We start from the raw sequence: 14,547 nt of genomic DNA, 5'->3' as shown, positions 1-14,547 counted from the left end.
AACAAGAGCCGTAGCAGCCAAGGTTATGGGTGAGAGGCAGCCGAGTGGAGGGTTAGGGCAGGGCCTGGACCAGGGCACCCACCCGCCCCGGCCTGCGAGTCTGGCCCAGCCTCTGCTCTCTCTGCACAAGCAGGGTCCTGATGAGTCCTGCCTGGAAGGACGGGCACGAGAGTTAAAGAGGAGGCGAACAGCACCTATGGTCAGAAGAGCCAGAGTCAGAGTAGGGTCTGACCATGGCTCTGCCTGGTTCTGGAGCCCAGATGCCACCCCGTGGGGTTTTCTGGGCTCACCACTGTCACGCCGGGGCCGAGCCACGCCGGGTGCAGTCTCCACCCTCACTGGTGCTGCACCGTCGAGGAGGGTTCTTGTAGCCTGAGCCACAATGCAGAGAGGCACCCTCACCGGCACCCAGAATCCTGCTGGCAGCTCAGGGCAGGGAGCCCGGTGTGGCACCCCAGGTGGGTAGGTGGCATGGTGCCTCCCGGTACCATGAGCCTGGGTCAGCTGCCAAGGTGTGGGTGCTTGGGAACTCCGCAGAGGGAGGGAGCAGGGGGCGGCAGGGGCCTGGTTGCCCCAGGCTTCCTTCGCAGGTAGAAGGGAGGCAGGTGTTCACAGGAGGCCAGAGAGGGGAGTGGGGGGGGGGTGCAGGGGAGCCTGGCACACCCTCTGGGGCCGGGCAGGCTGTGTGGCATCCTCTATAGGAAAGGTGATGGTGGAAATGGTGGCTTTATTCATCTCTGCTGAGGAGACACACAAGGTCCCATCGGACCTGCTAGTGGAGGGTTTGCAGTCCGCTGCGGGCCCCTGGGGGAGCAGATCCACGTACCCCTTCCTCCTGCACCGAAGGCACGGAGCTGAGAGCAGATGGTGAGGCAGGGGGGCGCTCAGCCTTGAGTCACCTGTCTGCCTGGCTTCCTTTCTGGGCTCTGGCAAGTGCAGAACTCACCAGCATCTTGGACAAACAGGCAGCTGGATGGCTGGAGGCGAGGGTCAGACAGCGGAGGTGACGCTGCGAGTGACTCGTGCGCAGTCAGGAGCCGTAATTGGAGGTGATTCATCTGCGGAGGAGAAACCCTGGGAGTCATCGCTGACTCAGGCTGAAGCTGCCTCACCTGCCGCACTACAGGCTGGGCGAGGAGGCTGGCGGAAGAGGGGACTGACTCAGAGGCACTTTAAAAAGCAGCGTTTCTTGGGAGGCTTTGATCACAGTTTCCCCTAATTTCCCAATGGTCATGCGAGGAGGCTGGGGGTCTTTTCTGAGGATGAGGGGCAGGGCCCAGCAGGGACACTGCCCGGGCCCCGGACAGGCAAAGCAGAGATGTGCCCACATCAGAAGTGGGGGTCCGGGGACGTCTGTGACACGGGAGGCTGACGGGCCGCACAGTTAAGGAGACCTGGCTGTGAACCCTCGCAGGGGACCAGCCTCTCTGAGCCGGTCTCCTCACCTGTAAGGAGAGAAGGGAACGCCCGCTCGTGGGGACCGTGGGGACCGTGGGGACCGGCTGCAGAGCAGGGAGGGCAGGGGCAGCACCGCGCACGCACCTTAAAAGAAGAAGCAGTGACTTTTCTTCAGATTCTCGCCCCCATTCCAGACAGAAGTAAGGAAACCTGGCGTCTGGGACCAGGTTTACAGTAGCATCGTGGCCACAACGGAACCACGAGATGGGTGATGCAAGATGCAAACTGCCCCAAAACACAATACATATTTAATGAAAGAGGCTGTGTTAACACCGGCAGCCGCCTCTGGAGAAGGCTCGAGAGGTGCACGTGTCTTGAGACGGCCGGTTGGCTTCTGAGGAGACCTAGGTGGTCCTGCTTCTGTTTTGGGTTCGGGGTCTTAGAAACTGGAGGTCAGGAAACGGTGAGCACCCGGAGGGGCAGAAGGCGGAGCGATCACGACGCCAGAGCCTGGAGGACTCGTCTGTGCTCCTCTCCGGCCAGGGCTGTGACAACTTACGCCTTGAAAGAGGGCCTCATTCTTTCTTAACTTTTCTTTACCCCAGAGGAGAAGTAGGAAACCCCGGCCAGCAGGAAGGAACACGAGCGTCTGTGCGGCAGCCAGAACGCAGAGACGGATGACGTGAGCTGCAAACGGACAGAGTCAGGGAGGCTACTTCCTTGACCTCCCAGATGAGCCCAGGGCCCTGGTGAGGGGGTCAGGGCTCCGCAGGGCCCACGCAGAGATGCTCCCTGGTCTGGGGGTGTCTCTGGGCTCCCTCCTGCCTGAGACCACCCCTGACCACCTGACCGTCCTGGGCCCTGTCGCCATGAGCTGGCCTGTCCAGCAGGTGCCTGTAACTCCCGACAGCCTTCCTCATTCCTCAGCGTTTGCTATGACCTTGGGAAGAGCACAGGTCACTCTCTGCAGGGCGGTCCCTTGGCAGGTCTGGGCCCCGGGCCTGTCTGAATTCTGGACAGACTGCATCCAGAGCACTTGACCAGCACAGAGCCCTCCAGGCAGGAAGCTGTAACCGTCAGACTGGAAGCCAAGCAACCGAGATCCCAGCGCTTGCACCTGCTGGCGGGAGGGGCCTCCAGAGGCCCAGTTCTTCCCCCAAAGCCCCCTCCTCACACACCCCTACCAGCGCAGAGAACACGGAACCCTCCCCACTCAAGTGCAGGGTGGCAGCTGCTGGCCGGTTACTGCATGGACCACAGCCCTCACGCACAGACAGAGCTGCTGACTTGGGGAGAGCAGAGTGAGATGGAAGAGGAAGGTCTCGGAGCCAAGCTGGCTCCTCTGGGGAGAAGGTGGCTCCTCAGACGAGGGGTGAACGTGCTGTGTCTGCCCTGTGCCAAGATGGGGAAGAGTCTGAATGGGGTTCCTTGCTGTGCCCCCAGCACGACGGAGCCGAAGGGAGACCAAGCCAGCCGCGGTGTGTCCCTCCACCTGCCGGGGCTCAGAACACGCCTCCCTTGCTGGAAGGATCTCCACATCCATCCTCTCCTTGAGTGCGATGCTGGGATGTTGGGTCTCCGTCCTTGTCCTCCTCGAATCCACCTGTGTTGAATTTCTGCCACAACCAGACCTTTGATGAATCTGACCACAAGGCATTTAAGATGCAGTACTGTCCTCTGGGGGCTGGAGCCAACAGGACAGCAGGTGGGACACAGGCTCACACTCAGGTAGGGAGCTGGAGTGGCAGGTAGACTCAGAACATACCCTTGGGATCCCAGACGAGGGAGCTGGCACCTTCGAGAGGAAGTGGTCTGTGAAAGACCGTGCTCATTGGTGGAGGAACATGGCTAAACTCAGGTCGTCCGACTCCCAGGCCTCCCACTGCCGCTCGGGCCCATCTGGGCAGGGGCTCCACTGGTGACCTGGCCCACAGTGCTGGTGGGTGTGCTCAACCCTTTGTCACCTCCACCCCCTCAGGCGTCCCTCCCAGGTGTTCTGAGGTCTGCCCTGGCCTAACAGCCTTGGGGCAGAGGGGGGACACCCAGAGGGGTGACACTTTGACATGGAGCCTGGATGAGCCCCCCAGACTTTGCATGACTCAAAGCTCGGCGTGAAGTCATGCCTTCCCTGCACCCAGGGTGGCTCGTGGCTTTCCTGGTGGCGGCTGTCACTCCCTTACACTTGGACTAGTCATCGCCACCCTCCCACAGCTGATCCCAAGAGTGCTACCCCCCGCCCCCAAGGTGCCTCCTCCTCCCCACGTGCTTTTCTACTCTGCGCTCCGCACGGCTGCTCCCTACCCCCAGACACGCTCCCCCCCTGGCTGGGAGCGCACAGGGGGCTCACTGCCCAGAAGTGGGGCCCCCTCCTCTGTGGACCAGACCCCTGCTGGCAGCGTGAGCAATTCTGCACGTGATCAGCAAACGTCGGTTGCATACCTGCCCTGTGCCGGGCACTACGCCAGATGCTGGGTGTGCACGTCGCATAAAACAGGGCCTCTGCCCCTGTGCACTGCTCAGGCAAGTGAGGAGGCCACCAAGTGAACCAGTGACCGACCCACGTGGGCCATAATGGACCCAGACGAAGGGAGTTCAAAACAAAGGGGTGGGGGGTTGGGCCAACCTGAGGCAGGAGAGGCCCAGAGAGGGTGGTGCTTGCTGGACCACTGGAGGGTCCCCGGGTAACCTGGGCATGTCAGGCTGAGGGGAAGGGCCTCAGGGAAGGCTGCCCCTGCCCCATCCGGGAGAAGGAAAAGGCCACGAGCCCTGGGCAGGGGTCCGGCCGCCTGGAAATCTCTCCACCCAGCAGATGGCTGGGCTTCTGGTGAGCGGCCTTTTCCCGGGGGAGGGTGTCATGAGGGAAGGGCCCTGCAGCAGGGAAGGTCAGAGACACGGATGTGGGCCCTGCTCCGCTGTGCACCAGCTATGTGAACGCGGCCAGTCACTGACCTTGACCTCACAAGAGACAAGAGGATTGGACCTGACAACCTCTCAGTCCCTTCCGGCCCCAGAACCACAGCTCCCTCCAACACGCTCCAGAAAACCAAAGCAGGTAGGGGTCGGGGGCCCTAAGACCTCCTCCTAGGGCGGCAGGTCCGGGGTCATTAAAGACGGCGATGAGAAAGACTGGCCCTTCCTGGTGGGCAGACAGGGCCGGGGAGGAGGAGAGGGCTCGTCCCCTTGTCCGGCAGGGGATGAGCAAGAGGACACGGGGGCAAAAATCCCGCCACTGACTGAGCTGCCAGCGGGATCCCCTCCTGTCACGACGTTTCACTCCAGCGCCTTCATGTCTATTATTGCACCAGTGGTTTGTTCCAAAAACATAAGCCAAGCAGCAAAAGAATAACCGGCTCCCTGGGGAGAGGTCTCTTCCCCAACCCCCTGCAAGCTGCCTCCCGGCTCCGGGCGCCCACTCTGGGGGGCGCAGGCAGGGGCGGCCGGCGTAGGGTGTGCAGCTCAGGGTTCTGTCTCGGCGTCTGCTCAGGACCCTAGGCCTTCTCAGTCCCCACTGCATCTTGTCCTCTGACGGACTGGAAACCTGGGTAAACGTGCTGTTCTCGGAGCTGTAGTTGGCTCAGCTCTGAACCGGGGAGGAGCCCAGGGGAAGCGAAGACTGGGGTGCTGTCCAGGTGATGGGTTAGATCTCAGCCGTGCCCTCTGTCTGCTGCCGGCTGCTCTGAGCTGTGCCCCTTCGCCCAAGGCCATCGCAGGCCCCTCCCGCAGGCATCGCCCCCACACCGCGGCTTCCACGGAAGGCCCGGCCTCGGGACGCCTTCCGTGTGGTTGAGATGGAAAAGCCTGGGGTTTAAACCACCCTCCCCACAGTCCCTGTTGCTTGGCCTCCTCTGACCGAGCTGGAGAGCGGGGAGGCCGGGCGGGTGGCGCGTGGGCGGGGCATGGGCGGGGCGCGGAGCGGCGGGGCGTGGGCGGGGCACTCGGGGACGGGAAGGCGGGGTGTAGGCGGGGCACGCGGGGACGGGAAGGCGGGGCGTGGGCGGGGAAGGCGGGGTGTGGGCGGGGCACGCGGGGAGGTCTCCTGGTTCCATCGATTGTCGCTCCGCATACGCTCGCTTATATTCTCGCGATTTAAAAGATACGGCCCACCTGTAGTTCACGCCTTTCTAGGGAAACAGCAGACTGACACACAGTAGGTTTTCAATAAACGCCGCATTTTGTAACTGCGGATGATCAGACCCCAGCTTCAGGACCTGTGGGTCTGCGAAAGCACTAGCTTTGCGAACCGTCAGAACACGGGGCTCAGAGTCTCGGGCAGCTTCCTTACAGACCCGCGTGGCTCAAGTTACGACATTTAGTCTCCAAGACCCTTTAAGCCGCGTGTCCAAGCGGACGGTCTACACCTCTCACCAGTCGGTCCTCACTTTTCGACTTGCCCGCAGCAGGCTGGTGGTCACGGGGCTCAGGTCAGAACACGGACCCCAGGTCACTTTCTCTCCAACACGCCATGATTCTTCTTGGTCAGCAGACGGAGGCAGCTGTTTGCCGACAGTTCTGAGACCTCTGTCACGAATCAGGAGACTGAGGCTACGGAGGAGAAGGCAGCTTCACCAAGTTCAAATGTGCAGAGAAGGGCGTGCAGACATTCTAAGAGCACCAGGCTGCCGGGCCCTCCGGTTCTAGAGCGGACGGCCGCCCCCAGCCCCGCTGCTGCCGAGTCGCCTTCCCGCAGGGGAGGAACACGGTCATGGCCGCGCCCTGCTGGCAGCAACGGGCGCCGGACACCGCTCTCCTGGGGTGTGTATTGTACCTGCAGGGGTGGGAGCCACCAAAGGGAAGGCCCTGCAAAGCAATGAAATGGCAGCGAGCTTTGAAGAGGGAAGAGGGCTTTCCGACCACCCAGAAGCCAGTCCTGCGCTTGCATGCTGTGTCACTAGCACCGACCGTCTGCCCTGACACCATGGAGCTGAACAGCAGAGCGGCTGAAACAGCCGTCAAAGGAGAGGGAAATTAAGACACCAGCAAAGGAGGGAATAAGACAGCAGCCAGCAAAACAGACAGAAGCAAGATGTGTGTCCAGGTGGCGAGAGGCAGGGACGCCTTTCTGTGACAACCGAGTCTGGGGTGACGGAGTTGCTCAGAGAGGCCGGTGGCAGCAGCCCCATCAACAGGGAGCATCTGGTTAACGGGCACTTTATCCCGCCCCGTGACTTGGGGCCAGCCACATGGCTAACGCACTCCATGGTTCTGACTCTGTAACTTCAGCTAGAGAAGGCTGACCAGAGAAGAGGCCGTGGGGAGGGCAGATCCACCCGCTGGACGCCTGTCGTTTGGCACATGGGAAAGCAGAGTCCTCATAGGCAAGGGTGGACGCGCGTGGAGCCCAGGCATGATGCTCTCTGACCAGGCTGTACACTCAAGCCTGAGCCGATAGACTTGCTCCAAGGACACAGAGGGGGGATTTCCAGATGATGAGGGCAATGCAGAACAGGCACTTGGCACAAAGGGGACAGGTGTCTGAGACCCTGCAGGCTTCCAGCCCAAGGGACTGCTATGTGTGGGGGTGGGGGTCCGCCCTCCTGCCATCTGCCTCGTGTCCAAATGCACACTGAGGACCCGGCAGGAGTGCCATGATGGGGTCTCCTGCGATCTGTCAGGAGCAGGAAAAAACACTGCACATCTTCCTCTGACATAATCTTCTCTCTTCCTTGGACAGGTGTCTGCACAGGTCCCCTCCCAGCCCCTCCAGGTCCCCAGATGGGCAGCTTTCTCAGAGGAAGGTCTTGGTTCTCCTCCCATATTTTCTTCTCTCTGTCCCCACAGCCGCCACCCTCTTCTCTAACCCCTGCCAGGTGGGTTTTCTGAGAGCTCACATTCTCCCTGGCCATGGTCTGCTCTTCTTTGTGGGGTCAGAGGAGTCCAAGGCTGCCATGAATGATTGAGAGAACTGACTTGCCAGGTATCAGTGGGGCAATCTTACCGACCCCAGGACTCACCATTCAGAAAATCAAATGCTTCTCAAGCTGGTTAAGACCTCCAGCACGATACAGGGTCCGAGGCTGGAGGAGTCTTCAAGATTTTCACCTCGACGCCTTCTCTGCCGGGAAAGGAGCCTGAAATCCAGACGCAATAATGGGCTTGTCACTTAAAGTCACTCCTTCCTTGATGTCCTCCCTCCAACGCACCTGCAGTTCACCACACCCTCTCCTTGAGGTATAATGGCTGTGAGCCATCTCTCCTCAGCCTTGGCTCCAGCAGGGGAAGCTGGTGTTAGGCTTGGTACGTGGAAGACCATCCAGGCACCTCTAAATCTCCTGAGACAGGGCGCGTTCTCCTAACATCAGCAAAGTCTGTCCAGCTGTCTTCCACTTGTTTTGCTGCCGTGTTTCCTAAACGGTTTCAGTAAACAGAGAGGAAAGGGGTCCCAGCCTTGTGCATTTTCCATGGGTGTCAAACAGGCAGATCCACCCTTGCTGTGGCCTTGCCTCCACCTCCAGTCTAGTGCCCCTTGTTGAGCTGACGTATGAGAACTTCCCCACTCGTAAGCCATCTGTGCAGCCCCCTAAAGTCAAATGAAGGTGGTTAGTCTTTTGGAGAAATGACTCTTTGCCTAATGACAGAAAAGTAATATCTCTAAAAGCTTTCTCTTTCATTTCATGCCAAGGCTCAGATTGATTTATAGGGTAAAGCCAGCCTGGGCTTCTGGCACCCACGCAAGTCAGAGAGGAAGGCTGGGACAAGAACAAGATGGAGACCCTCGTGGGCAGGGCTGTAGAGTGAAGATGCTGGGGGCGGGTTTTGGGGGAGCCCCCCGTTTTGTACTGTGTGGTTCTCAACATGTGCCCATAAGCATCTTGAAAAGCATTTGAGAAACTGCTAAGAAGCCAAGCTAAAAATACCACGGAACAGCGCGACCAAGGAGAAACACAGAGGGGGTGTGAGCCCCCCCGAAGGGGTGGGACTGCAGCGCGGCGCCAGCCTGCAGCTCACACCTCGGGCTCTCACTGGAGGGGACGGAGCCGTGAGTCGGTCTGGCCAGCTGGGAGGAAGGCGTCCGTCTGGCTTTAGACCCTTTATGTTTGAATCGTCCAGTACGGTCGTGCAGGAGAGTCTAGCAGGCACCCACCTCGTGCCCAGAATTAAACGCATGGAACACACCACTTGTAGGGCACACGTGTGTGAGCTCTGACACCCCGTGCTGCCCTCGCCCTCCGCGACGACCATAACCTGGCTGAGATGGCTCCCGGCTCTCTGTCCACCCCAGCTTCAGGGCCCTACTTCTTCTCACACTTAATTAGGCGTCCCTGACGAATATTTTCTCCTGCCTGCTTTTCTAGTTACGAACCGTCTGTTCCTAATTATTGGGAACATCTTGTCATCGGCACACCTCTCCCCACCCCCAGGGCTTCCATCAGGAGTTTTATGATCTCGGGGCAGGAGGGTCCCTGCCCTTAACCTTTCCACTCCAGGTATCACTGAATTTCATTAGCTTCCCCCCAAGTTTCTCTCCACTCGAGAAGCAAGGGTTGGGGAGCAGAGGAATGGCGAGCAGGGGGACAGCCGTGCTGTCTTCCCGAGGGTCCTGTTCACCATGTTGATGACAAACATGCATAATCATGTACTTTTTCACATTTTAAAATAACAATTGTTACTTGAGCCAAAGACTTGACTTTGAGGAATCAGTAGTCTGAAGACAGTCATCATGATGCGGGCAACCATCCACAAGACAAAGAGCAAAGTTTAAAAAAGTAACAGGAGACATTAAGAATTTATATCATGCGCAGCTCAAGGTAAGTGCGTGTGTCACTCTGACATAATTTGTTTAATCTGTCCTGGCTGTTCCCTTAGGAAACCCTCCCTCCCTCGTACCCTAAATTATTTTCAAAGACTGTTCCTTTCAGAGGACGGAGGTGCAGACCATGTGGCCGCTGATTTGTCAGAGGTGCCCGTCAGACGCTGACTTGTCATTTGTGGGAGATGTGCGGAGCGGGAGGTCATGAGGGGGCTCGGGAGAGCTGAGCACTATTGATGAGCCGTTGGGCAGGTTTTCAAAAATGCAGATTACCCGTTTTCGTTTGTTCAGCCTTGGCCCATCTCTATAATTTTCCTTTTGAGCCGTACGGGACGACTCTGTACGCCATGGGGGTGGTCCCCCTTACAAGCGGGCATCTAAGTTTTCCTTAGGGTAGGTAGGTTTTGCTTTATCTTGAAACTCTGAGGTGCTTCACATTCTGTGGGTGGAGAATTGCTGAGTTCACTGGGGGCTGGAATCCTGGGATGTGGAAGCGGCCCTACTTCTCCTGGAGCCAAGATCCCCGTGGGGCCCTGTGTGCCCCCAACCAAAGTGGGTACAGGGAAGGAACTGAGCAGACTCCCTCTCGCCCAGCATCCCAACTTTTTCCCGAAGTTTTGCTCTTTGGGAGGTCCCTCTAAGAGCCAGAGTGCCTTGTCCGTGAGTTGGACTGAGAGCTGAGCCCGCGAAATCCCAGCACGCAGTCACTACAGCAGGGGGCTCCGAGAGAAAACGGGCACACAGAAACCCGCCCAGCCCGAGGCGGTGTGTCGGGGTCCGCTGGGGGGTGAAGCCAGCCTGTGGGCCTTGCGTGTCTGCAGGTGGGGCTGGCCAGGGGGCAGTTCCGGGCTGGGACCACAGGGAACCGGGCAGGAGGGGCTGAGGAGGGAGGAGGGGACAGATGGGCCGTGATCCCTGGGAACAGAAGCACCGTGTCCTCCCTCACCGAGAGGGTACGCCTCTGGGCCTCTCCTTGGCTGAAGAGGATGGTTTGAGGTGTTTATTTCAGCCAGTGAGCTGCTTCGAATGACTTCTCTGAGACTCATGTTCTTTTTCCTTCTGAAAACTGAAAACCGCCCCAAATACTCATGCCCTGGGCTCTGTGCTGGGTGCTGGGTGCTCCCATAAACACTTTTTCATGTGACTTCCTCAGCCCTTTTGTCAAGGAGGTCCCATTTTTCTCCTCCCTACAGATGAGGAAACTGTGTCTCAGAGAATAAACATCTTATCCCACATCCAACAAAAAAAGAGCAGAAATAGGATTTAGACTCAGGACCACCTGACTGACTCCATTCGAGTGTGAATCCCACTGTGACGCCCTCCCCAGAAGCCGTTGTTCGGCCGAGTTCCCAGGAAGGAGGTTCTTCCACAGGAAGCACGTGGAGGTGCGAGTACGTCGGGACTGACGCAGCTGGAGGCCACGGTCGTGGGGGGGCACAGTTCTGGGTGGAGCTGCGCTCACTCAGCAAGTTCACCAAGGACCACACTCTCCTTCCGACAGGGCCAAGGGGGACAGTGCTGCCAGCATCTCCAGTTTACAAAGGAGGAATCCAGCAGACAAGTTACATTAAGTAACTTCTAAAGGACATGCAGCGAAAAGATGCTCAGCTTCACTGATCATCAGGGAAACACAAATCAAACCACAGCGAGGTGTCTCCTCACACCAATCAGAACGGCCACCACCGAAAAGTCCACAAACAATAAACGCTGGAAAGGACGTGGAGAAAAGGGAGCCCTCCTACAGTGCTGTCAGGAGTGTAAATTGGTGCAGCCACTGTGGAGGACAGTATGGAGGTTCCTTAAAAAACTAAAAATAGACTTACCCTATGATCCCGCAATCCCACTCCTGGGCATGTATCTGGAGAAAACTAATTCGAAAAGACACCCCCCGCCCCGCCCCAGTGCTCACAGCAGCACTACTTACAACAGCCAAGACACGGAAGCACCTAAATGTCCACCGACAGATGACTGGATAAAGGAGCTGTGGTATATTTATATAATGGAATACTACTCAGCCTTAAAAAAGGATGAAATGCCATTTGCAGCAACATGGATGGACCTGGAGATTGTCATACTGAGTGAAGTTAAGTCAGATAGAGGAATGAAAAATACCACGTGAAATCTGAAAAATGATACAAATGAACTTATTTATAGAACAGAGATAGACTCACAGACATAGAAAACAAATGTATGGTTACCAAAGGAGCAGGGGAGGGATAAATTAGGAGTTTGGGATTAACAGATACACACTACTATATATAAAATAGATAAACAACAAGGACCTCCTGTAGAGCACAGGGAACTATATTCAGTATGTTGTAATGGCCTCTAATGAAAAAGAATCTGAAAAATACATATGTACAACTGAATCACTTTGCTGTACACCTGGAACTAACACAACATTGTAAATCAACTATATTTCAATTAAAAATAAAGTAATTAATTAAAAAATACAGGGCATGCAGAAGTGAGTGGTGGAGTCGGCCTCTGAACCAGGCAGCACTCACTACTCGAGGCGGCTGCACTGTCAGAGGCAGGTCTCCAGAGCTCACATGTGGCCTTAGTGATCTTAGTACCTGGGGCAGATCTTTTAAATGGCTGCAAATTATGTTTCCCCACCCCTCGAATAAGGGCACGTCCGTGATTGTTTAAAGCAACAGATTCTGGGGAAAATGATGCCAGCTGACACCCAAGAAAGACCAGGGCATGTAGCAGCGTGGCTTCTGCCTCGTCCACCAGGCTGCTACCTCTTGGAGCCTGGGGGCCCCTGTGTTCTGAGAAAACCAGGCCAACTGGGGAGGTGACGTGCAGGTGCTCATGGGCAGGGGTCCGCCAGCGAGTGTCGCCTCAAATGTTGTGGCTTCAGTTGACATAAGGCCCTAAGTGAGACCCCTGCTGTCTCTGCTTCCCTGACCCCCAGAGAAGCTGTTTCCAGCTGCTGTGCTGGCGGGCGTGGCGGCTGCCTCTGGCTCTGGCTGCGTGTCCTTGCTGACCCCTGGGGCTCAGCCTCACCCGTCACTGACGCCAGCTGGGTGGCTTCCTCTCTGTGTCACCTGTTCAGGCTTCTTGCCCGTTTTTCTTTTGGGGTGGCTGCCTGTTAAGTGTTCTTTAAATAGACATTTTCTAGCGTGAAATTTTCTTAGGCTACGTGTGTACGTGCGTGCGTGTATATTCAAGCCCTACGTCAGGGTAGGGGGGCCTTGGCCTGGCCATCGGGTAAGGGAGGAGAGACTCAGGGACACCCCCCTCCCCTGGAGGGGAAGATACGCAGCCCTTCCTGGGGGGGTCGTGCTGGGGGATCCAGTGCGCACGGAGATGGGATGGCTCTGCAACAGGGTGAGACCCCCCGGGGTGACACTGTCCATGCACACAAGCAGAGCAGAGCTGGGCACTCCCTATAGCTCTCGGGACAGCGGCAAGGCCCCGAGTCTGCCTCGGGTGGGTGTCGAGTGACTAGAAAGGCAAGGACCTAGAGGCTAAGACCCTCCCGTGGGCCTCCCATGACTAGGGGTGCAGAGGCAGTGGAGTTGGGAAGGGCTGGGGTGGCTTCTCCAGGCAACTAAGACGTACCTGACGGCACACGCCCATCTGCAGGCCGAGGGCTCCGGGAGATGCTGCTTCTCCGCCCTCAGGACTCTCAGCTCTTCCTACGGCAGGGCCACTGTCTGCACAGTGTGACTTTGCAGACATCCGCCCTGACCCGCCTTGGGCCTGAAGGCGTGGGAGGCGCTTGAGAAGCTCCCCCAGGGGGTCTGAGGTCAGAGGTCCCTGCAGGCTTCCCGGATCTGATGACGTCACTTCCTGGCGACAAGGTCCCGGCTGCCCGTCCATCTCCGGTCGGCCTTTTCCGCCCACTTCTCCCTCGAGGGACAGAGCCCGGTTCTGAGCAGATCAGCCCTGACTTTGTTGAGCATCAGGGTAACCAAGTCAGCACAACCCATGATCTCCGTCCGAGTTCAGACTCACTCCCCAGGGAGCTGGGGGCCGGGTCACTCCTGCTCGGTGCCGTCACCCGGGCGGGGGGCAGTGCCTGAGGCAGGTCCCCCATCCTTCCTCACCTTCCTCTGCTTGGGAGCTTCGGGACGGACTGGGAGGGGACGAAGAGGCTTCGCTGCTGTCAGCCTCTCAGACAGCCCCCCATCCCCAAGGCAGCATCAGCCCTGCCACCGCCTCTGGCCCCGTCACCGCTCCATCCTGCCTTCACTCCCTGCACCCGGGCAGGCTCCTGGTGGCCAGACCACTGCCTGCCTCCCTAGCAGGGGTGGAGAGTTGGTGGTTTCTGCGGCTTCTCTGATCTTGTCCCAGTGGACAGCTTTGTTCCTTCCTCTCTTTGTCTTTGGTCAGAGTTGCTGCCCAGTGTCCCCTCCGCGGCCTAAACTCAGCTCTCTCTCCAGCCATCTGTGTGGTCCTTGTCTCCAGTCTGGCCCCCAGTGATCCACACCTCCAGGACCCACATCCTTCGAGGTCCCCTCCCAATCCCCACCCTGACTGGACGGTCAGTCAGAAACTGCAGAGCTACAGAGGGCGGCTTCCAGGACAGCAGAGAGGGTATCTCACCCTGCTCTCTCCTGGGAGAGCCTGCTGCCCTGTAGAGAGGTCCACCAGGGCGAACTCCCACCAGAAATCAGGTGACCTTTCCGGACAGGAGACTGAGCCACCTGGAGATGGGTCCTCCTGCCCCAGGCAAGCCTGCAGGTGGTGTGGCCCAGGCTGACCCCTGCCCACAGTCCCGTGGACTCCCCACGCCGGGACCCTGTAGCCAAGCTGCTCCTGGATTCCTCCTGGGTTCCACAAGTGGCGTTGATTGTTTAAAGCCACTGTTTCCGAGTGACTTGTTAGCAGTCGGTGACTGATTTTCACCCTCCCAGTAATGTCCTTCCACGCAGTCAAGCCTGTTGTTAAATCAGAGTTCCTCTGTCCAATCAAGTCAAAGAAATGTTCTTCTCACTTACTTGAAGGGCCTCGCATAATGCATAGCGTTTAAAATTTGGAGCTAATGCCAGTGTAACCGGCTGGACTGATTAAATCAATGAATTCCAGTGTCTGTCAAATAAGGGGAGATGGTGTTACTGCTGAAGTCAAAACACAATGGAGCTCATTTGTGGGTACCTTCACGTGATTGATGGGGAGGGGAAGCCCGGTTGTCACCCCTTATTGCTGGACTGACGTTCAAAATAACTGCTCTTCGCTAAACCCACACCACCTGATGGCGGTCGTGACCTGGAGGCGCACTTGGCGTCGGAGGATGGCCAGTTATGAGTAACAGAGCGCCGGTGGTGGTCTCAGTCGAGGGCCCTCCCATGAGTGGCTGGACCTGCACCCAGACCGTCAGGCCGCCTCACTGTCGGGGGGGGGGGGGTCAGCCCTGGCGCTGGTCCTCTGCTGTCCGGAGCGCGGCACCG

At 58.0% G+C, this 14,547-nt stretch overlaps 1 long non-coding RNA gene across 1 annotated transcript; it reads right to left on the bottom strand.

Annotated features, from left to right (window-relative positions):
• Positions 1-693: 693 nt before the first annotated feature.
• LOC135319927 (uncharacterized) lies at positions 694-13,061 on the bottom strand. Its single transcript, XR_010379004.1, has 3 exons — positions 12,716-13,061; positions 7,350-7,466; positions 694-1,058 (listed from the first exon to the last, which is right to left on the bottom strand). It is a non-coding gene; the product is annotated as an uncharacterized LOC135319927 (long non-coding RNA).
• Between the last annotated feature and the right edge of the window lie 1,486 nt (positions 13,062-14,547).

The sequence above is a fragment of the Camelus dromedarius genome, chromosome 34 (genome assembly GCF_036321535.1).
Source record: "Camelus dromedarius isolate mCamDro1 chromosome 34, mCamDro1.pat, whole genome shotgun sequence".
Classification (NCBI taxonomy): domain Eukaryota; kingdom Metazoa; phylum Chordata; class Mammalia; order Artiodactyla; family Camelidae; genus Camelus; species Camelus dromedarius.
Note: the sequence above shows the minus strand (reverse complement) of the source record. Positions and strands in the feature narration are given on the sequence as shown.